This window comes from Tasmannia lanceolata, unplaced genomic scaffold (genome assembly GCF_043159265.1).
Source record: "Tasmannia lanceolata isolate RefF3 unplaced genomic scaffold, GAP_Taslan_0.1 ptg000024l, whole genome shotgun sequence".
Classification (NCBI taxonomy): domain Eukaryota; kingdom Viridiplantae; phylum Streptophyta; class Magnoliopsida; order Canellales; family Winteraceae; genus Tasmannia; species Tasmannia lanceolata.
In genome coordinates this window covers 1,851,285-1,862,715 of record NW_027518701.1, presented here as the reverse complement: position 1 = coordinate 1,862,715, position 11,431 = coordinate 1,851,285, and positions in this window count along the sequence as shown.

Genomic DNA, 11,431 nt, shown 5'->3' with positions numbered 1-11,431 from the left:
GCGAGATTTTAATTTTATATGATGAATGGCCGTATAAATAAAAAATTTTTTTTTTTTTCAAAAAGTACTGTACGGCCCACTTCATAGGATGATCCAAAGCGTTCATTTGTGTTGATCCTACCCTTCTGATCTATGTAGGGACCACAAATTATGGAACATGTTCAGATTGGAAGGTTAGGATCATCCTATGGAGATGATTTTTGGGGGCACAACATATTTATGTTGTGCCTCTACAAATGAACGGTTTGGATCATCCTATGAAGTGGGCCGTACAGTACTTTTTGAAAAATAATGGTTTATACGGCCATTCACCATTATGTTGTGCCCCAAAAATCATCTCCATAGTATGATCCTACCCTTCTTATCTGTGTAGGGACCACAAATTATGGAACATGTACAGATTGGAGGGTTAGGATCATCCTAAGGAGATGATTTTTGGGGGCACAACATATTTACGTTGTGGCTCTACAAATGAACGGTTTGGATCATCCTATGAATTGGTCCGTACAGTACTTTTTGAAAAATAATGGTTTACACGGCCATTCACCATTATGTTGTGCCCCAAAAATCATCTCCATAGGATGATCCTACCCTTCTTATCTATGTAGGGACCACAAATTATGGAACATGTACAGATTGGAGGGTTAGGATCATCCTATGGAGATGATTTTTGGGGGCACAACATATTTACGTTGTGGCTCTACAAATGAACGGTTTGGATCATCCTATGAAGTGGGCCGTACAGTACTTTTTGAAAAATAATGGTTTATACGACCATTCACCATTATGTTGTGCCCCAAAAATCATCTCCATAGGATGATCCTACCCTTCTTATCTATGTAGGGACCACAAATTATGGAACATGTACAGATTGGACGGTTAGGATCAACTTACGGAGATGATTTTTGGGGGCACAACATATTTACGTTGTGGCTATACATATGAACGGTTTGGATCATCCTATGATGTGGGCTGTATAGTACTTTTTGAAAAATAATGGTTTATACGGCCATTCATCATATAAGAGCACATTGACAAATTTTCCAGGATGTATCTTTTGAGGTGAAACCGGCATAAAACAAAATTTATTAGGGGTGCAACTCAGCTCCAGTTGCATTGGGTCGAGGCTAAACATAGCCCAACCAGAGATAGCATTCACTCATCACTCAACCCTAACCCGACCTGACCAGAGCCTCGGGGCAAGGATGGTCAACCCTAGCGCAACCCGCCTCTAAATCTCTCAACCAAAACCCTACCTGTCAAACCTGTTTTTTTTTTCCAGATCGCGTGGGGTCGAGTCGGCTTGGGTTCAGGTTCACTCAGGGACAGACAGAAAAAAACATAACCCTAAGAAAATTACAATAAAATTAGAAGAAGGAGGCAGGTTGCCAAGGCTTCAGTCCTAACCTAACCCAATCCAATCAGAGGAAATGCCAGCTCAACCCAAGCCAAAAATCGGGTTGAGCCCGCGCCTAATTGCACCCTAAAATTTAGTCCCTTTTTTAAGAGAAAAAATTGGTGTAAAATTTGTTTTGCTCTTATTTTACATAGAAAGAAATCGATTGAAAAAAAATCTTTAAAAAGTTTTTTTTTTTTTTTTGCTCGGTTTTAAACTGTAAAAATTACGTTATGCTATTCATATTTGCACTACCATGTTTTGATAATGACACAAAATCACCTTGGCTTTTATTATTTAACCAGCTATCAAAACTCAAAAGTTATTACAATTCCCAAAAGCTTGAGGTCGCAGGAGTTGGGCATGTAGCTCAATGGTTGAGGCTTTGTATCTCAACCTTGGGGTCGCAAGTTCCATCCCAGATTACCTACCAAAAGATTCCTAAAAAGCTCTCAGGAGCCAACTAAAAAGGAAAATACAAGTTGAGTTTGTGTCATTATCAAAACATGGTAGTGTAGATACCATTAGCCATCCGCTATATTTAATTCTTTTGATAAATTCAAATTTATTATAACAGATTATTGTGAAAATTAAAATCACAACCTAATCTAACAAACACTTGACCAAAATAATCTTAAGGGAGGGCATGTTTGGCCACCATGCAATATCATTTGGCCCAACTGTGAGAGAGGGTTTGAGGAGGCAGGGCGATAGACTTGAAAGGGTATGAGTGGAGAGAGCATGAAGAGTTCTTGAGAAATCCCTAAAATAGTACAAAATAAATACACCACTTCAAATTGGTTTTTGTTCCTGTAAACATAAATTTTAAAAATAGTTTCTTCATAAAAAAAATTCAAAAAGTCAATCAACATAATTTCTTGTGTTTTCAGTTCCTTATTTATGGACTTTTTATACTCATCCTCACTCCAAGCTTCTCAATTTCTGGGATTGAGCCTCTAGCTCAATGGTCAAGGCTTTATTATTCAGCCTAGAGGTCAGAGATTTAATCCCAACTTACCTCCCTTAAAAAAGCTTCTCAAGTTCCTCCACCCATTTCTCACAACTGGCCCTACAAATATTTCATAGAATATTTTTTTCATGAGCAATGACAGAATGAAGGGCACCCTTGCAAAATCCTTCTAGGACACTCCTATTGGTTAATTTCTCCAAATGCTACAAAGTGTGGCACCGAAAAAAGTGGATGTCGCCTAAAAAAGTGGAAACCGTGTTGAAAAAGTGAAAACCGTGTTGAATTTGCAGAAATCAACCAATAGGGGCACCATTGAAGCTGATTTGTGCAAGGGCGCCCTTCATCCCATCATTCCTCTTTTTTCATACCGGGGTTACCAAGACCTTTCCGGGAGTTACCACGCCCCGGCTCTGATACCATTTGTTAGGGAACTAAACCGGGTAAAACTCACCCCTAAAAGCTAGCCATTAGAGGGAGGGTGCCTATTCCCTTATAACCCAGCCCCATCCCCATCACTTTTTCGATGTGGGACTATTTGCTTTTGCATGAAACTCCAACATTTCCTAACATGCCCACAGTGAAGGGTGTATAATAATTTTATGATAAGATGGGGGCTCTTGAAGAAAATAGAGATGGCAAAAATTACAAGACTTTGGGAAGGTTGCAAAGTTCTTTATATGTAGTTGTTGTCATATTCTCTTGCTTTTGACTTTGGGGAAGGTCGCAAACCTCCTGTGAAAGGAGTTATTCTATGGTGCTTGAGCATACTTTTCCCTTCAAAATAAATTGGTGAGCAGGGTTAGAAGTATTTTTGTTGTGACATATTACTAGTTAGATTGTCATTTAGTAGATCCAATTTGTAGTGGTTAATTACAAGACAGTTAAACCCTAATTAGGTTTTTATATGATGGGTTGGATTACCTACATATGTATAATCTAGGGCGCAACTTCAGTCGATTTTTTGGTATCCGGGTTGAACTTTTACCATAGAATCGAGTCGGGTTCGGGTTGATTCCAATTTATTTTTTAGCAAAAACGCATACAGACCCTACTCAAATTACAGCCCTAAAAGAATCTTAGGGTTTCGACCAAATTATATTCCATCAACTCTATTGCTAAGGAGACAAATAGAAATGGTTTGGATCATTAAGCAACTACGCCCCAACTGCACTTTTTTCTGCTCATATTTTTCCATCTATCATATAAGAACACATGTAATAATATTATATGAGAATATTACAGTCGGGGATCTCATAATTAATGTTCCATAAATTTATAATCTCTTATATCCTATGCTCAAACCAAGTACAAATAGTGTTCCGATGTTGCTAATTTATAATACTTAATAATAATAAAATGTAGTGATATAAGATATAAGATAGTACATTCTTAGAAAATGTTGTTCAAAGTACATAAATTGTCGATAGGCACAATATATGATATAACGACCTTATGACTAGGGTTTGAACTCGTAGAAGTAGTTTGAATTTCGATCATCATTTTCGTATATCCAAACTGAGTTGAGCATAGATGATCTCCTTTATGAGTCAAGCCTTCGCCATTGTCACATGCACAAGCATTAAGGCGAAGGCAAAATAATCATAACTCTCCTTATTTGTAGAGAATTTCAGATTATGAAGAAAACAACGATTAAATCCATCCATCTCTTGGTCCAGATTTCTCGAAACACGGATAAAATGCCTTTGTTAGGAACAATCAAAAGGAAATATTCTTGTATAAGTAATCAGAAGGGGAATCCTTACCAAAAAAGAAAAGAAAAAAGAGGCAGAGCTGATAGACTTATTTTCTAATACTTAATATTCTTTAACATTTTATGTAAAATGATGCCTTCATGAATCAAAAATGTAAGAGCTCATAATGTATATGGTTTTGCAACAACAAGATGTAACATAAAAAAGGGACTACTATCCGCACTGCTCACTTTGTTTTAAACTTCCTTATTATGGTATGTTGATAACATCTTGACTCCTGAGTATTTTAACAGCCGCGAAAAGCTAATTTAAAAAGTAAAACAAAGTGAGCACTGCCATTACCACAATATGGTGGTGCGGATATCAGTCCCCTAAAAGAAACTTTGTTTATATTTTGCAGGAATTATGAAAAATTATTTTTATCTTGCATGAAACGTGCGGCTAATTATAATACACAAATAAAAAATACCAGTTTAGGGTTAATGTTTAGGAGAGTAAACAATAGGAGATAGGAAATTCCCAACTGGGTTATGCAACATTTTTTCCCCATTTATTCTTCTTTTTTTTTTGTCCCATCTCTTCTTCCTCCTTTAATCTGTTTTTTTCTCTTAAATTTATGTTACACAGCCTTAAAACCTCTCAAGGACCCTGTTCATTCTCCACACACGCAGAAGTGATGGTTCTAGCAGGAACCTGAAGTGCTTAAACAGGGAGATCTCACCAACAATGAGCAATGGAGATTTAATGGAGATTTAGGACCACACGCAAACTGTATCCACTATGTTCTCAGCAGGGAAAAGTAAACACATCAATATATGTGATTTGGCTGTTTCAAATTGTTCTTGCCTTTGGACCCATTAGATTACGTCGGAACTGCAACTAGCATTTCTCTAATAAAAAGAACAGCCACCTAAACTATGCTGAATGGTTTGTTTAAATCTATCAAGCAGAGAAATTTTGTGAATTTCTCATCCAAATCAAAGAGGAAGAATACTACAATAAATGAAACATGTTAACTTACCAACCTCTCCAAAAGCTTAAGCTATTGGAGAAAGGCGTTATTTATCTTTTATACTTTCACTCCCCCGCACGTGTGGCCCACTTGGCAAACATGTGGCACATGTGGTCCCACTTCGGGCCGACCATTGCATGTGGAATTTTGCTATCCGGGAGGTTTGAATTCGAGACCTTTGGCTTTGATACCATGTTAACTTACCAAATTCTCCAAAAGCTTAAGCGAGAAAGGCATTATTTATCTTTTATACTTTAACAAAACTAATCAGACTTCCAAGAGATTATGAATGCAACAATTCACCCTGCTAATTAACAGTATAAATCAAAGGGAATAAAAATAGAACAGGAAGAGTATACATTAATGGACATTCAGAGGTCCTATCTGTTAGAAAAGTAGACAGCATAAGAATTAAGTCATTATCGGTATTTCAATAATCTGACTGAAAGTATGTATGCACACAACCTTGGAGTTGGTGGGAAGGTACCGGATCAACCTTTGGAATGTAAAAGGTTTGATCTTCACCCGTAAGATCGGTTTAATGAAGGCTCAAGGAGGGGATATACTTGAGAGAGTGTAAGCAGGCCTGGATTGAGCCAAACCACTAGTAAACCCGGTGCACTCTTCTATCTCTTCCTTCTATGCATGCACATGGTTGATTCAGTTCTTAAGTTTAATTGTTCATGCTTAAATTTGTGTAATTAATTTTAAAAGAACAAAATTTTTTAAAGGCCACCACCCCTCCCCCCACCACCACCAAAAAAAAAACAAGTTTGCTTCCATCTAGCAGTGGTCAGACGAGAAAGATCAAGTATGGCGCACTCTCGCAGCATTGGTCTATGAACATGTGATACTTAAGACATCTAGTCTCACTTGTTGGGACCTTCCAACTCTTTCTGAGTTACATATACTTATTTTGCAACATGAGGGACTCTTGTCCACAACATGAGCAACCACCAAACCTTCTATGACTCCGACAGCTACTTTAAAGATATTCGAGTCTCTTTAGGCTGCTAGTTCCTCTCACTGTGGCCATGATCGTGGCCATCGATTGTTAGCAGCCTCCTAGTGACTACAAGCCTGGTTCTTGACATGGAAACTATGCTTAGTATGTGATAAAGGGAACAGAATTAAAGATCCTTACACCTATTAAAGTATGGTTGGGGCCATACAATATCCGACAGACAGGAGACGTGATCTTATGTTGGCCCTAAATGAGGTATGTCACATGACCTAATGAAGAATATTAACAAGCAGTGAAGACAATGATGAGGTATGTCAGGATACTCTAAATCACAAACTGTTTTATGGAGTTAGTGATAATACAACGATAAAGGTAGAAGGATATTTAGATGTGGATTGGTTCATTGCCAAAGCCTGAATGTGTTCTGATAAATAACTTCCTAATCTAATGAAGTAGTAAGAAGAAACAACAAATTGTTGAAGATCCATTGCCAAAGTCCATTACCATGCTATGGTAACTACTACTGCTGAACTTACTAGTATTTGTCATGTAGGTTGGGAAAGAAAATAAGGAGAAGAAGAAGAGAAGTAGAAGAGAATTAGAAGTAAAGGGAAGAAATTTAGGGAAGAGGGAAGCACTAAATTAGTCTCAATTCAATTAATCATCCAAAGTTAACTAAAAGAGTTGTAGCTTAGCCTATATATAGGCTTTTAACAACCCTAAAAGAAAGAAACCTGCGAAATTAAGAATCCCTAAAAGACTAAACTACCCTAAAAGCAATAAATACTAAAACAACCCTACTAATGTCAAATAATCTCAAAAATATCCCTAAAACAATAAAAATATCTCAACGGGGCTCCTCGAGGGCGGCTCCGCCGAGAATAAACTCGCAAGGGACGTCGATCTTCATCATTTCCCCCTGCTGAAAAGAACTCTCCGTCAGAGAGTGAAGAGTGTGGTATTGCTCCAAGATGTCGAGGTCCAATCGGCGAAGCTCCTCCTCTGTAAGCCAAGTAGCGTCAGAATCTGGTCGACGACGCCACTTCACAAGATAGAGCTGAAAACCACCATGGCGTGATGAAACGATCTCATCAGCAAGTATAGCATCAATCTAGTAGGCTGAAAGTGGTGGAACTGGTGGACCCACTAGAACTTAGGCTGGAACATAAGAGCTGGTAGTACGACCTGTAGAAACATCTGTCGGCATAGTAGGAGGCTCGAAGGTACCTCGATAAGTGATAAGATCTTCAATATTGAATACGTGAGTAATATTCATATCAGCAGGTAAGTCTATTAAATATGCATTAGGGCCATACTTACGGAGGATACGAAAAGGTCCAATGGCTCGAGCATGCAATTTTTTGAAAGAATGACGAGGGTAACGCTCAGGACGAACACGAACCATTACATAGTCACCTTCATTAAATTCAACGTTCCTACGATGTACAGCAACGACTAGTTTGTAGTCAACATTACTTGTAGCAATCCTACGGCGTATATCAGCATGTAAGTCACGGATGTGCTGGGCAAAAGATTCGGCTGAGGCATCAGAAGGTAATGGTATAAGATCAACAGGCTGACGAGGGTTGACACCATGAACACTCTCAAAGAGGCTCTTTCCAGTGGTCCTATTAACGGAACTATTGTACGCGAACTCGGCAATCGGTAACAAAAGATCCCATGTGCCTGGACGGTCTCTTAACATACATCGCAACAAGTCACCCAAACTACGATTAACGACCTCGGTCTGATTACTCTGACCATCAGTCTGTGGATGAAATGCTGATGAAAACTTCAATTAGGTTCCAAAGAGTTTCCAAAGTCTCCTCTAAAAATAGCTAACGAAACTTGACAACTCTGTCAGACACAATGGAAATAGATAGCTCGTGAAGTTTGCCGACCTCTTTAACGAATAGCTTAGCAACCTGAACGGCGTCAGCTGTCTTGCTACACGGAATAAAGTGAGCCATCCGTGAGGGAAAACAAAAACAATTAATCCCTCTTTTTCCTTTAGACAACATTACTTGTAGCAATCCTACGGCGTATATCAGCATGTAAGTCACGGATGTGCTGGGCAAAAGATTCGGCTGAGGCATCAGGGGGTAATGGTATAAGATCAACAGGCTGACGAGGGTTGACGCCATGAACACTCTCAAAGAGGCTCTTTCCAGTGGTCCTATTAACAGAACTATTGTACGCGAACTCGACAATCGGTAACAAAAGATCCCATGTGCATGGACGGTCTCCTAACATACATCGCAACAAGTCACCCAAACTACGATTAACAACCTCAGTCTGACGACTCTGACCATCAGTCTGTGGATGAAATGCTGATGAAAACTTCAATTAGGTTCCAAAGAGTTTCCAAAGTCCCCTCTAAAAATAGCTAACGAACTTGACATCTCTATCAGACACAATGGAAATAGATAGCCCGTGAAGTTTGACGACCTCTTTAACGAACAGCTTAGCAACCTGAACGGCGTCAGCTGTCTTGCTACACGGAATAAAGTGAGCCATCCGTGAGGGTAAGCAAAAACAATTAATCCCTCTTTTTCCTTTAGGCACCACCCCCTCCCCCCCCCCCCCCCCCCCCCCCCCCCCCGCGCCCATATTAATAATACCATATTTCACCCCCTCTTTATACCTTTCGGCACCTACACCAAAAAAATAGTCAGAGAAAATAAAAAAAATCAGAAAAAAAGAGAAATAGACTTTTCTTTTCTCTCTAGCCTCTCATCTCTCCAACTATTTTCTCACTCTTCATTTGGTCTACTTCTGCTCACAAATTGATTTCTCCATCAACACGAAGTTGTTCGTGACAACTTTTAGCGTATATCCAGCCTACTTTCAGTAGCCACCAGTGAGTGCAAGCACCAAAACGACCAACTTTGGGTGTCCGTCCATTTTGGTCCGACCACTGATCTGAACCATCCGGGAGTCCGTTCTCAGATCTGTGAAAAACATTGTGTCCTTTTGACATGAAAGACAGATCGGACGGTTTTTTTTTTTTTTTACACTGACCCCAATGGCTCCACCATATGTTCCATATTTTGACGGGTACGACGATCAATATTTCGAAGGCCGCATCCACTATAGTTAATATGAGGATGCATGTCTGCGGTGGATCTATGCTCTAGATGCATACCATGCCCAGAGGTTATGGATACGTCGAGTCACGGACCGTCGTCATGGAGGCATGCCTCTATTCCGTCGATGCGAGGAGGTCCATGATGAGTTTATGGGTATTTATGCAATAATGGCATATCGGTATGAAAAACAATTGATGCCTGAAGAAGCTACTCGACGAGAAGAAGCTGCTCGTCGTGAACGAAAAGCCGTAGTCCGACGTGCACGGGAAGCAAAAATTGATGTAGAAAGAGTGTTGCATGCATGAGGAGTTTGCCACCACTATTGCGGAGCCGCATGATGATGATCCAGCTGGCATTGTGGATGAGATCATTATAGTTGAGTCCTTGGTTACGTCAGATACTGAGTCCATGATGGCAGATACTAAGTCAGAGATGTCCGATATAGAACCAGAGAGTTTGGCGACTGCTGAGGCTGAAGTCGACGAGCATGACGATTCTGAGATTTCCCCTGCACCAATTGCCGAGCATCCAGAGAGACAGCTTCACACTTTTGACGCAGATATTATGGCAGGCCCACGTGAGGCTACTCCACCGACTGAGTTGACCGAGCATCATCCTGAGTCAACGCCGAGTGACTTGACTTTTGAGCCATTACCTGAGACGGATGATCGGATATATTACGGAGGATTGCCCTATCTTTGAGATGATTGAGCATATTGTCGAGCTTTGTGTTAGCACAGAGAAGCATCATGGCAGTATTGAGTCTCCTGTAGATATTCCGACAGAGGATTTTAGCACATTGGTCGACAGCAGTGAGCCAAATACACCAGATGATTATTGATGATTCCCTTGAGCCTGATGAGATACCGGCGGGTGTTGATCTTTTGGAGGATGGTCATGGATTGATACATCCTGTAGCTCTCATGCCATTCCAAGAGGAGTACGTTGCCATTTTCCCAGCTTCATTGATTCCTAGGAGAGTTTCGCATATTTATGATTCTACATGGGCGATTTCTTCCCTATCGCTCGGCCAGCATTTCGGATCACTTTCACAGTTATCATGAGTCTTAGACATCAGGAGTGCCTCCTACGGATTACATCTACTACTACTTGAGTGAATTGTTTACGTATTTGATCCAGGCGGACGAGAGCTCGAGGGCGAGTTCTTTTCAAGCGGGGGAGAATGATGCAGATTGTAGGCCCAATAAGAGGAATATTTGCCCATTAGGACTTTTAGGATTCTTATTTCCAAGTTGTTTAGTTTCTAGGATTTATATTTCCATATTTTAGTTTTAGGGACTTTATTTTCCATGAATTTTATTTCAGTTGCCTATATATAGGCCTCATTGTATTAGGAATCATAACTTTGATGATTATTGAATTGATTGGCTTCTCCCCTCTACAGGTTTCTTCTCCTTCCTCTATTCCTCTTCTCTTCTCCCCTAATTTCTTTTTCTATTCTTTCCCTATTCTTCTTCTGTTCTCTTCTTCCCCCACTCTTCTTCTATTCTTCTCCTTCTATTCTCTTCTTCTTCTCCTTTTTCCCCTTTCTTCTATTTCTCTTCCCGGGCCTACATCAATTTGTCTTCTATAATGGGAGCTTCGCACCAATTCATGTCGTCACATACTCTATTGTGATAATCAAAGTGCAACCATGCTATCTCAAAATCTAGTGATCCATTCAATGACCAAAGAAAGAGAAATTGATTATTACTTCATTCAGGAAAAAGGTAGAAAATGGTGAGATAGTTCCTAGACAAATGCCGAGCCATAACCCTACGGGTGTGGCTCTTTGGCTTAAAGTCATGGGTATGCTCCCCAATGACGAGAGTTCAAATCCTCCCGGGCTTACCCGATGAGCGCGGTTCACGGGTGATTGTGTGCATTCGTAGGGAATAGTCCCGCCCTAAAAATTGGGGTGGGGATACCCTATGTCATAAAAAAATACCGAGCCATGATCAATTTGCACAAATATTAACAACATGCCTTACAGCGGATTAGTATGAACATCTTGCTGACAAACTGATAGTTGCATGTGTAAAGTAGATAGTTATATGTATAAAGTATTCAGTCGTTATTTTTAAATTACTATCACCAATTTGAATAACCTAATTGCAAAAATCCTTATGAGGGTAGAGCTTCTTGTCTCAACAGCCGATGTTTAAGGGTTAGCAGCATTGAGGTCATCAGTTCAGCCTCAACAATCCTAGTAAAACAGCAAAAGGAGAAAAAAAAGTATGAAAAAGAACTTAAAACACCCATAATTATTAAATCAAAACCTTCCAGAG